The 13,264-nt window shown below is 40.6% G+C and overlaps 1 long non-coding RNA gene across 1 annotated transcript in view; it reads right to left on the reverse strand.

Moving 5' to 3' along the window:
• Window positions 1-814: 814 nt before the first annotated feature.
• LOC140515698 (uncharacterized) overlaps window positions 815-13,264 on the reverse strand; it is a 17,203-nt gene continuing 4,753 nt past the window's right edge. Inside the window, exon 2 of the long non-coding RNA XR_011971174.1 lies at window positions 815-1,699. This is a non-coding gene — a long non-coding RNA (uncharacterized lncRNA). The remainder of the gene's footprint in view (window positions 1,700-13,264) is intronic.

Below are 13,264 nucleotides of genomic sequence, written 5' to 3' on the forward strand. Positions count from 1 at the left end.
CTCACATAGCACAGTAATTACTAAATAGTAATTGTTTTGTATTTTACCCAGGAACCCTGAGGGTCTTCCCTTCCCAGTTTGATTTTTTTTTTAATTAATGGGGCCATCCCTTGAGTACCTTAAAGAAGCCTATTCATTGAATGAGTGTATGTCACTCAAACTCAACTGCCAAGTCTTGCCATCATCTCAATGTCATGGTCTTCTTCGAGAATGAAGGACAAACCCAACAACCTACACAGCTTCCTAACTGATCTTTACATGATAGGATTTAAAGTCACTAATAAGTGACTTGAACATAGTTTCATTTTACAGGACAAAAAGAGATCCAGAGAAATTAGATGATTAGTTCAGGGGTGAACCTCTAGTGAAGTGGCAGAGCTGGCGTTAGGAACCACTCTTTCTGTCTCTACATTCAGTTGATTGTAAAACTTATATCCTGTATTTTACAAATTTGAATTTCTATCCTCAGTCATACTGTCTGTATCACCAGTTCTTTGTTCTTACCATCTCATGCCTGGACTAGTCCCTTCCCATGCTGAAATATATATATTTACTTTCAAGTCCCATTTCAGGTTCCATTTATTCCACAAAGTCATCTTGTCTGATCACCATACCACTGGAGGGGCTCTTTTTCCACTCCACCCCCACCAACCTCCACCAGTGCCACCTGCATATAAACTTTACTGATGCCTGTACCCCCCAATTTCAATTCTCCCCAAGTTGTACCACTGAAACCCACCTCATCCCAACCACTGAAACTCCTACCACCCCACCCCACCCCCATTGCCACATACAGATTAAAGTGAAACCAGTATAATTTTTAATATGCAAATTTTTTTTTATTTTTTGAACATTGCAAGAAAAAGTATGACATCAATAGTCATTTAGTTTTATCAATCAGAAGAATGAATTGACTAGATCATTTACTGTAAGAAGATGAACTGACTGTAAGATAACTAAGTTTGATGCTTGAAAGGCTGTTTTACTGATAGGAATTTACTATCTAAAGAAATGTGTTGCCAAACTGAGGTTTCTTATAACTTTTCTAAGATGTCAGCAATACTGTTTGAATTTAGCTTCTAGGTTTTTCACTTGTTCCTGAATATTCTTCAACAGTTTCAGCACTTCACTTGTTTGATCAGCTTCTTTTTCCACTTCTATTATGCTTTCAGCGATCTTGGTTACCATGGTGGTAAGCCTTTTGTTGGCTGCATCAAATAAATCTTTCAGACTTTTAATTTTGCATTCTATATCAGTCACCTTTGACAGTAGCTCTTTGTGGTTGTTCTGGGCATTTTCTAGCTCCTGCATCAGCTGATCGCGGGCATCTTTTATGTCTGCTAGCCCTTCTTTAATTTGCTCGTGGCTTCTTCTCCCTATTTTCAATTCTTCCTCAAATTCTGTAAGCATGCCATTTATCCAGGTGAGGATGTTTCTTGAAATTTTAGGTTTGATTTCTTTCTGCACAGGAGCAGCTGCTTGCATGTTGCCAGATGTGTCAGCCCCTTCAGGAGCATTAGGTGGCTTTTCATTGGAGTCTGCTTGGATGTCTTTTCCCTCCATTGTTTCACTCATTTTCTGCAGCTTTTTATTATTTTGTATAGATTCAGGACTTTTTGGTTTTGGGTCTTCTGCTGCTGCTGTTAAATGGTAGATGAGGCTCTTAGCTCCCTTGGAACTGGTGACTCCTTCACCTGATCTGGAAAACAGTGAGCACAACACGGGTAAACATTAGCGTTACATAACCCAAGGAAGGTAGACGGCAAAATAAAAGTTTCTGATCCACAAAAGGGTTAAAAAAAACCCCAAAAGCAATCATTCTGTGACTGAACAATACTCTTGCATGATAAGTTTGCTTCAATATGTGGAACGTTAATATGTTCCTGAAAAAATCCGTCACATATGCCGTCTTCTACTGCTCCGGCCTTTTCTCCCCACCTGCCCCACCCCCACTCCCTTCAGAGTATGGTGGGTTTCGATCCTGATTTTAGTTTAAGGGCTTTAATGTATGTAGCTTCACTTCTAGGGAAGAACACAAGAACGGGGAGGTGAATGAAATAGAGGATCAGGAAGGTCAAGGAGGTTTTGGCTGAGAGAAAATGTCTCTCGTCCTCCTTCTTCCCAACCTCTTCAAAATGGCTGCCCGGTTCCATGACCTTCCTCAGTCCAAGAGCTTTCTGAGACCTTCTAAAATCTCCTAGGGTGGAGATGGGAAGAAAATAAAAGGCAGAAATAAAGAAATAAAGCCTGGCAGTGAATGTACCTTCATTTTACAGGACAAAAAGAGATCCGGAGAAATGAAATGATTAGTTCAGGGGTGAAAAAAAATCACTTACTACGGGAGTAGTGAGAACCGTGAGGGCGGTTCAGCCAGGATTATTCCCCTCAGTCCAAGAAGAGAGGAAGCCCAGAGTGGTACAAAAACCTAGCCTCTGACTGGCACTGGCTGTGGGAGCCCAGCCAAGGTCCTTAACTGCTAAGGGACCCAGAGAATTTTCTAAGTTATAGAATGATGGAGCTGTATCAATAAAATGACTTTACACACAGGAAATACCCTACAACCAAGAAATCACATTCCAGACCACAAGAAACAAGCAGACAGATATAAACAAACGTACAGATAAATGAACAAATAAATAAACTTAAAAAACCCTAGGCTACAAAGAACCTTAGAGTTTGTATTAGTTCAAACCAGTCCCTCCCCTATTCCGCCCCATACAAGTTCTTCTCCCTCTCCTCATCTCTCCCTTGAAGCTTCAAAAACCCTCACCAGAGTTCCTACCATGGCAGAAACTAGCCCGGTTACCTGGGTATGATGTACCAAAGGCAAGAACTCCACCTCAGCAGGCCAGGTCAAGCATGGAAGTCAGGAAGGCAAGCAGCTCACCAGCAAGCAGCTTCAGACGGAATGGCGGCTTCCCTCTGAAAGCCCGCCTCAAGCTCATTCCGCCAAATCTCAAAGTGAGGCTTCTGCACACGCCCTTACTTTGCACTCGGCCCGCTAGCCAGAAAAGCAAGATGTCTGCCCCTCCCCCACCTTCCACCTTACTCTTGGAGCGTAGCTGAAAACCAGGCCAGTGTTGACCCCACTGAGAAGTGTACCCCACCCCATATGAACAGTATTCTTGCATTTCCTAATCCCCCTCCCCCCACATCTGCTGACTTTTCCCTCCAAACTGAAAGGGAGGCTCCTTTCCTTCCCCCACCACACCCACCACAATCTCCTGGCTGAAACTGAAGTCCACCACCACCCCCAAAAATGTGTGGTAGGGGAACTGCTTCAGCCTGCTATTGAAAATTCTAGAAGGAGCTGGGGAAAGGCTCCAAGCATTCTAACAGAGAAAGTCATGTTAAGGTATTTACAGCAAGAAAGTACATCACAAGCCACTTTGTATTCCCATCAGATTCCCATTTTACAGACAAGGAAATTAAGGCATAGAAAGAGGTGACTTGCCTAAAAAAAATCACATAAACTTTTGTTTCACACTCACACATCACCCCTTTTGTGACCAAAAACTTTTCCTGCCCTCAGACAACTAAGATCAAGGTCTGAAAATCATATTATAAGATTTGTAACTGGAAGCTTTAATGACATAGTTGAACTCTTTAATTTTGACCATATTTGCACAGGAAAGTACCAAAGTTTGGAACCTCAATTTCCTGATTCCAATGAATGGGCATTACCTCACCCTAAGTGAGTGTCTGCATAGACTCTTTTCTTATTTTGACATGATACGTGCACATTAGTAATAAAAAAAATATCACAGTATGGTGAAATGGTGTCAAGTTATGATTGTATCATCAATGGGAAATGATGAAAACATACTGTCTCTGTTTCAACTCCTCATTTCTGTCATAGTAGTAGGAAAGCACCCATAGACAAAACATAAATGAATGACTATGTTAAGTTCCAATAAGATTTTGCTTAAAAGTATAAAAGCTATTCTTACCTCATAAGCTGTACAAAAACAGGTGCCTGCAGGCCTTAGTTTGCCAACCCTTGAACTAGATGACCTCTGAGGTCCCCTACAGCTCTAGAACTATATCCAGTGATGTTATGTCTACATAAAGCGGCCAAAGTAACCTTCCTAAAGCACAGATCCAATCATGCTATTACCTCAATCAAGCAGCTTCACTTCTAGAATAAAGTATAAACTGTCCACCTTGGCATTTAAAGACCCTCATGATCTGGCTCAGCCCTATCTTCCCAGACATATTCATCTTATACCCCTCGACACACCCTATGCCAGCCAAACTGGCCTACTCCTTGCTTTCCAAATTTAATATTCCTTCTCCTATCTTCCTTCATGCCTTTGCACAGGCTCCCCCTCTCCCGCACACACACCTGGAATGCATTCCCTCTTCACTTCCACCACCAATTTAAAGATGAGAAAACTGACTTTTCAGGCTTGGGGTTTAATTAATTTTTTTTAAAAACAGTGGGGCCTTTGCCACTGACCCTGAAATCATAGTCCACTCTACCCACCCCAAGGACTTTTCCTGGGCTTAACTATCAAAAGATTCAAAGAAACAAGGAATCCATTTTTAAAAAATCAAAATGAAACAATTCAATTGACAAATTTTAACAAATTGAACAATTTAACAAATTGAACAAAAATTGAATAATACATGCTAGACACTGCTGTAAGTACTGGTACATACCAGACAAAAATGAGAAAGTCTGCCTTTGGGAAACTTACATTCTGAAGGGGGAAGGGCATGGTGTGCTATAGCACATACACAGATAAATATGGTACAAAGAAGGAAGTAATGAGAGCAAAGGAGAAATTTCAACAAAATGCTCTAAGAACATTTGAAGAGAGAGGGAGAGAGAGAGATGGGGGAGGAGGGGGGAGAGAGAGGAAGGAATATATTCCAGTCATCAGAAACATCACATCAGGTTAAAGCTAAGTTCAGCTGTTATGTATTGTTGAACACCAGCTGGGAAGCAATGTGAAATAAGGCTGAAAATGCAGAAAGGAGCTAGACTGTAGAGGGCTTTAAATGGCAGGATGAGGAACTGGTATTTTAGTCTGGAGGCAACTGCGAGTTAACGAAAGCACCTGAGCTGGGAAGTGCAATGACCAGACTTGTGCATTAGTAAGCTTAGTTTTGCAGGAGGATGGGTTGGAGATGGAAGAAAATGGAGGTGGGGAAACCCTCTTCTGATAAATTGATAGGATATTAGTTCAGATCAAGGGAAAATCTTACAAGATGCAAGCCCAGACAAAATTGTGAAAAAGACCAAGTTGATTTCTATTTATTTATATTTATAAATATATATATTGATATATTGATTATATTTCTTTTTTAATCTTTCATCCTCTCAAGGCTTTTCACCCCTCTTTCACCACCTAGCACCTTCAAGCAATCCCCAGTCCACCCAGGGATCCCACTACAACACCCTCTTGGACAGTTCTCTCTGTAGTCAGAAAGTATGGGTCCCATGTCACATCCCCTCAAGGTTCTGATAGTGCTAGATTCAGATCATACATCTGATATGACCACAAAGGAATATGCATTCCCATATGGAATCTGCAATGCTCTAAGCCAAGGAGTTGCTAATATCGAATTTGACATTAATTGTAGAAAGGCTGTTCCTTACTGTGTTGCATACACCCTCTTCTTTCCCTTTTTGAGAAGCCAGAGTACTGGGTTTTTCAGATATCTCCAAGAGTGGCACAGTAGTCACATCCACCAGAAAGTGATTGGTTTAAGCCTGGTGACCTTAGCTCATCAGGGCAGCCAGCTGGATGCTCACTTATCAGCTCCCTAATTATCTTAGATTCCTGCTTTCTGTTAATCGTTCCTGTTCTGTTCTGTACAGTCCAAAGATCATTTTCTTTGGAAGAGAAACCAAAGGTAAAATGAAGGGGGAAAGCTTCTTCCTTCTGCATATACAATCAGATTCATATGCAAAGCTAACAGGCAAAGGAGGGCACAGCATTATCACCTCTCACTTTACAGATGGGGGGGGGGGGGGCAGTGACTTTCCCAGGGTCACAGGAGTGGTCTTTGCACCTGTGGGGAGGAACTTAGGCTACATAACAGGGATTCTTGAATTTTTCTTATGTCATGAACTGCTTTGATAGTCTGACAAAGGCTATGGACCCCTTCTCAAAGTAGTGGTTTTTTAAATGCAGACAATAAAATGCATAGAATTACAAAGGAAATAAATTATATTGATAAACAATGATCAAAATAAAAAAAATTAAAAACAACCAACCCCCCCCCCCCCACCAAGATTAGGAACTCCTGATCTAGGAGGGCATTTCAGGTCCATTTCATCTCTCTTATTTTGTGATTCCATGAATCCATAAATTATTATTTATCTTTTCATATGTGTATAATCTTTCCAGTTTGATTGGAAGAGATTGTCTTAGGTTTTTGGTATCTCTGACAGTTCCTTTGAACAGGGTTAGATACTTAGAGGTACAAGAGAAATATTTACTAAATGAATGAATGGAACTGAACCAGTTACAGGTCTACTGAAATAGACAAGGGAAATGCATTTTCCAAAGGCAGTTTTCTTAGCATCTCTGTGGCACTAAGATGCAGATGCTAAATTATTGGGCAAATTAGCAAGTGCACTCGGAATCAACCACAGAAGATGTTTTGTTTCTGTCTTAATTATATACAATGCATTATGAGGCCCAAAGAAAAGACAAGAAAGGAGATGGTGAACCCTGCTTAGTAAGGGGGAAGAGGGAGCATGGAAGAAGCTTCCTTGTCTTTCTTAGTATGTGTGAAAAATGAACACGATAAGCCATTTTCTTCTCTCTGTAACAACTAGTTCTGTATCATGGGAGATAAGTTTTTTTCTTTGTCCTCAGAAATGATCCTCATTTAGGTCAAGGTGTGCCCTTGAAAAATGAAGCATTGTGTACATCGTGCCCCCAGATTCATGAAAACATCTTTCTGAAGTCCTGTTACTCAACAAAGAAGAGCTCACTGAGAGGCTGCTGCTAGGCTTGAGATTTCAATGGAGTCGTAAACCCATTAATGATTTAATAAGAGTTAATTAGATCTTTGGTTGAATCATTTTGTTAAATCTTCAGATGATTTAGGGTCATGTTTTGAACAAAATGCAACAAAGGCAACTATATGTTTTAGAAAATAAATCACATTCTGGTACTTATTGGCATTTCTGTTTAAGATGTATTTTATAATTCATGAAACTACTTTCAAATGAAAATGTATTTCTTTTCCCTCTCTAAGACTTACAATGTGTTTGGGTAAGAAAATTATGCCCAATATGAAATGCTGATGTATCAGGAAGTACTCATGTGGTCACTGGGGTTTTCTTGGCAAGATACTGAAGTGGTTTGCCATTTCTTTCTCTAGCTTATTTTACAAATGGGAAAACATTAAAAAAATCGAAAATGAAATGAGGCAAGCAGGGGGTTAAGTGACTTATCCAGGGTCATGCAGTTAATAAATGTCTAAGGCCAGATTTGAGCTCAGGTCTTCCTGACTTCAGGCTTAGTACTCTATTCACTATGCCACCTAGCTGGATATGTGTGTGTGTGTGTGTGTATATATATATATATATATATATATATATATATATATATATATATATACACACACACACATATATATACATATATACACACATATACTAATATGTTTGATACTATACACACAAATATGTGTATGTATGTATATATATATGTGTGTGTGTGTGTGTATGTATGTTGTTTTGGGTTGAGTTTTATCTGTCTATAAGCTTGGTGACAGCAAGGATTGTGTCATTTAAATTCTGTATCTCCCTATCACAGAATCCAAGGCACAGTTAACACTCGTTAAACATTTGTCCTACTGTATCATCAGAGCATGGAAATGTATTCACTGAGGAATGAGAAATGATCTTGTCTTGGTCATCTGCAAGAAAATTTCAGTCCTCTCTCTAATTAATTACTTCCAATCATCCTTGCATTTTCCTTTGGTGACAGCATGCCAGGCAAAATGGAAAGAGTTTTGGATTTAGTCAGTGGGCCTGGGTTTAAATCCTTTCACCCGTGTGCCCTTGGGTAAATTTCTTTCCCTCTTGATGCCTCAATTTCCTCATGTATAAACTGAAGGGGGATGGACTTAGACGGTTTCCAAAGAGCTTTCCTGCTTTCAGTCCTGGGTATTTCCAGGTCTTTTGAGGCCCTTTTTCATGGGAAAACTTTTAGCAAGGTTACCACAAGATACATTCTGGATCTGGTTTGTGGGAAATTAATCATGTATCAAATTCAATAAGAATAATGATTTACTTTGATACTCACTGTATGATAAGCCCATCTCCCTTCCTGGTCACACCCATTGTGGAGGACACTGCTGTTGCTACTTGCTCATAAATCATCCATCACCAACCATTTGTTGCAGTCTGCTGCCACTCCCATGCATCTCACCATTGCCTTCTGTGTCACTTGCAACTTTTGATTCTTGGCAGGTTATGGTGATTACTACGATTCGCATGACTAGAAGATTAGTATTAAAATTATGGGCTTTGCTGGCAAGCAGCAGCTTAAGATCACTGAAAATAAAATACTAGGCAAGTTTCCAAATAAGATTTGGCCTGCTCTTTTCCTCCTTTTCGAATCTGGGCCCAGCTCATCATCCCTCTGCAGTGCTAGTACAGGGTTAACAACAGTGACTAGCGTTTATATAGAGGCTTAAGGCTTGTCAATCACTTTACAATATTTTCACAACAATCCTGTGAAGCAGGCGCTATTATTATCTCCATTTTATAGATGCTGAAATTAAGGTGACAGAAGTTAAGTGACTTGCCAAGAGTTACACAGCTAGTAAGTCTGAGGCTGGATTTGAATTCAGGTCTTTTCCGATCTAGTGCTTTGTCCACTGTACCACATATATACTGCTAAACTATCTGTCTGAGCTGGCTGTCCAATTCAATGTCATAATCTGGCCAATCTGAATTTTTTAATCTACTTGCTTTTCTCCACATGCATTCCTAGGCTGATTTCTTTTGAGTGGCCATGGACCACTCACCAAAGAGATTTGGCAATGTTGTAGAGCTTGATGTGACCAGTACAGTGCTATCCACAGACAGAGGCAGCTGAAGGACCCTCACCCTCAGTAGGAATCCGTCTTTCATTTGGACGGAAGATCTTTATACAGACCATCTTTCGTGATAAGGGCAAACACCTTTGGCTTGTTTTATTCCTTACTCAATAGTATTAGAATATCACTGAGCAGAGTTATATTTGAATTTGTACCTCTGAAGGAATCTGGTATTATTTGAACATATTCATGGAAACCCCCACCTTGTTGCAGGGGAACCTTTAAAAACCATCTTCCAGTCACCCAAGCCACAACCTAGCTGTCATCCTCCATTTCTCACTTTTGCCAAGGTCTATTGACTTTACCTTCGTAACATCTCTTGTGCATGCCCCCTTCTGTCCTCTGTCGCTACTACCACCATGATGCAAGCCCTCATCTCCTCAAATCTGGATGTGGCCTCAACTCTTACCCCATTCCAGTCTGTCCTCCTCTCAGCTGCCAAAGTAATCTTTCTAAAGCACAGGTCTGATAATGTGACCCCCTCTCTCCTCACTCAGTGTACTGCAGTGGCTCCCTATTGCCTCCTGGATCAAATATCAAATCCTCTGTTTGGCATTCAAAGCCCTTCATAACCTGGCTGCCTCCTACTTTCTCAGTCTTCTTGCATATTATATTCCCCAGGAACTCCCCAGCTGTGTGCTATCCAGTTCCTTCCATAATACACTCAATCTCTCTACTGAAGGCATTTTCATAATACAACTTTTATAAGGGCAGGTCTGACTATGTCACTCCCCTACTCAATAAACTTCAATTACCTCCAGGATCAAATATAAAAACCTTTGGTATTCAAACCCCTTCATAATTTGCACACACACCCCTTTCTAATCCTCTTAAGCCTGATTTCCCTCTCTAACTCCACTTTGGGTTCCAGTGCCACTGACCTCTTGACTGTTCCTCACAGAGGATACTCCATCTTCATACTGTGGGCATTTTCACTGGCAGCCCCCACGTCTGGAATGCTCTCCCTCCCAATCTTTGCCTCTCAGTTTCCTTGATTTCCTTCAAATCCTAGCAAAAATCTTACATCCTACAGGAAGCCTTTCTTGTTCTTTCTTAATTCTACTGCCTCTCCTCTGTTGATTACCTCCAGTTTACTGTGTCTGTATCTTGTTTGTACATGGTTGTTTGTATGTTGTATTTCTCTTATGAGAGGGCAGGGATAGTTTTTGCCCTTCTTCGTATTCTCAGCACTTAGCACAGTGTCTGACATGTAGATAGTGAATACTTAATAAATGTTTCTTGACTAACTTACTGAAAAATTTTTTGCTTGAAGAGGCAAGTGTATCTTTATAGTCAACAAACAGTACATAGAGTGGATTATTGCATTTCTCTAGGCCTCTTAGCAAATTGTACTGCAGGGAAGACATGGCCGAGCATCATCTGTGAAAGGCCACCTGTTTCCTTCTCAGATTTCTATCAGGATACCTTAAATGTGTACATAGACCACTGCAAGCATTTTAGAGAAATGAGTAAGCTTATGGGTCAGTACTTGCTAAGGTTCTCTTTGTCACACTTTTTATCTGCGATTTTTTTCTTGATACTTTTGCCTTCATCTCTTCTTTGAGATATCTCAAAAATCAATCCCTGCGCACTAAGTGCTAGCAATGCCTTTTATTTTTACATCACTGTCATTTCTGGAAGCTCCTCAGCTCCCTAGCAATGACAATGAAATTAAGTAAAACAATGCCACCACTGCATCTGACAAGGTATATGACATTCTGCCCTATATGAGACAATGTGTGAAGTACTGAACACAGTGTCTGGCACACAGCAGGCATTCCCCTTTGTCCTAGTAGACCCCTACCTCTCAATTAAGAGGAGAGAGATACATTTCATGATCTGTTCTCCAGACCCATTATTGGTTTTTTTTAAATACTCAGAGATTAGCTTCCCATTAATGATCTTTTCATTTACCTTTGTGTTGTCATCAGCCACCATTTTCCCACCACTGGACTCCATGTCCTTCCTTCTCACCTCTTTCCTGTTTCTCTCTTACTCTTTTCCTGCATCATGAGAGCCACATTTACCCATAGCCTCTTGTTGTTGTGTCATGAAAGACAAAATAGGAGGCCTCAGGCCTGGCTCCAGTTATGCTACTTGCTTACTTTGTGTTCCTGGTGGGTCAGTTCCTCTCTCTGGCCTTTCATTTTCTTCTCCATAAAATAAAGGGATTAGACTAGAAAGAGCAATGCATTTGATATCAGAAAACTTGGGTTTCAATCCTGGTTCTAGCCATGTGACCTTGAGGAAGTGATTTACAGCATCATCTATAAGATAAGGAAAATAATACTTATACCACCTACCTTATGAGGGAATCATGGGGGAAAATAAAGAATTATGTTTTCCCCATAGTTCCAAAGTAATCATATGTTTTAAAAAACCATAATTATTCTTATTTCTTAAACTTCATTTTTCCATGACATTTCTTAGCTGGTCCTACATGTGTTTGCTAATTTCCTCCTAATTCCTCAGTCTAGGTCTGCACAACTTTCCTATGCCAGACTGAAATCCATAGCAGGCTAGGATTCTAATTTTCCTCTGTCACTATGGTGACCCATAGTCCACATCCAAAGTGTCAGAATGGAGCTTGGACATTGGCTCTACCAAGCTTCATCTCTACTATAGAGTCTTGGTGCCTTATTAGTTTTGTAGTCAAACTTAGAAGATGTTAGTCCCAAAAGCCAGTGGCTTTCACCCAAACCAGCTACCCTTTTCCTGGTTCCATTTACTCAACCAATAAAGCAATAAGTAAATCCCTACTCTGTGCCAGGCATTCTGAGAGGTGCTGGAGGAATGCCTTGCCTTCAAAGAGCTTACAATCTAGCTGAGGGAGACAATATGAATATGTACCTATATACATACCCAGATACATACCTGCATACATATCTAGCTACCATCTACCACTCTATGTATCTACTACAGACACACATACAGTAGAAAGAAAATAATGATAGGGGGAAAGCGCTAGCTTCTGGGGACATCAGGAAAAGGCTGGTGCTTGGGCTGACCCTTAAAAGGAAGTAGGGAAGGAAAGAGTACATTCAAGGCACAAGGGCCTACAAATGGAAAGGTCAGATTGGCTAGACTTCAGTATGCACAAAGGGGAATGATGTGTAACAAGGCTGGAAAGGTAGATAGGGGTCAAGTTATAAAGGGCTTTAGATGCCAACTGTTGTTTAGTCGATCAATTGTGTTCGACTCTGTGACCCCATTTGGGGTTTTTTTGGCAGAGCTCCTGGAGTCATTTTCCATTTCCTTCTCCAGTTCATTTACAAATGAGGAAACTGAGGCAAACAGGGTGAAGTGACTTGCCAAGGGTCACACAGCTAATGTCTGAGGTCAAATTTGAACTCAGGTCCTCCTGACTCCAGGTCTGGCACTGCAGCACCATCTAGCTTCCCTGGTTGCCAAGTAGAGGAATTTATCGATAATTGATCTGAGAGGTAATAAGCTCTTGGAGTGTCTACAATCATTCATTTATATGATCATAGACTTCAGAGGTTGTGACACTATTGCCATAACTCACCTAGTTGTGTAAAGTCATACAGAATTTCAGAGTCATGTGGGATCTCAGAGACCATCTGGTCAGAACTGTTCCCTCTTAGTCTGATTTCTTTCCAAATCACAGTCAACCTTGCAAGACTAACATTTAGTCCTGAAGTTAAAACATCATGCATGGTTTTTGATGCTGAAGTAAAAGGCTGAGCCAATATGTTGTTGTTGTTGTTGTTTTTAATTTCACCTTGCTTCTGCTTCATCCAATTAACTTTTGAAAGAAAACAGAAGACTGCCTCACTTCCAGCTCATTTCTGAGTAATCAGTGTGTACTAAGGACCTGAGATTATGGCGAGTTCAGTCTTTTTCTGACTTAGGAAAATGAACAAGCTGGGGTCATTTTGACCCCAGAACACTAAGAAACTCTATGCCTTATTATTCCTGGGGGGTCAGCTCAGGTCTTTCTATAACAAAGGCTCTTTACTTTCAAAGTCTCCTACTGCTTCTGAGGACATCTCTTTGATTCTGGATAGGGGGCTTGGGGGAAGGTGGTAGGAGGGGAAGCCAGATCAACAAATATGTGTGAGGGATAACAAGCTTTTATCTTTGCAGCTTTTCACCAGGAAATCTAGCTGGGTCCTTAATTCCTTCCTTTCCTACTACTCTGATTTTACCTTTTACAGTGTGCTGAAGAAGA

Source organism: Notamacropus eugenii, chromosome X (assembly GCF_028372415.1).
Source record: "Notamacropus eugenii isolate mMacEug1 chromosome X, mMacEug1.pri_v2, whole genome shotgun sequence".
Lineage (NCBI taxonomy): Eukaryota > Metazoa > Chordata > Mammalia > Diprotodontia > Macropodidae > Notamacropus > Notamacropus eugenii.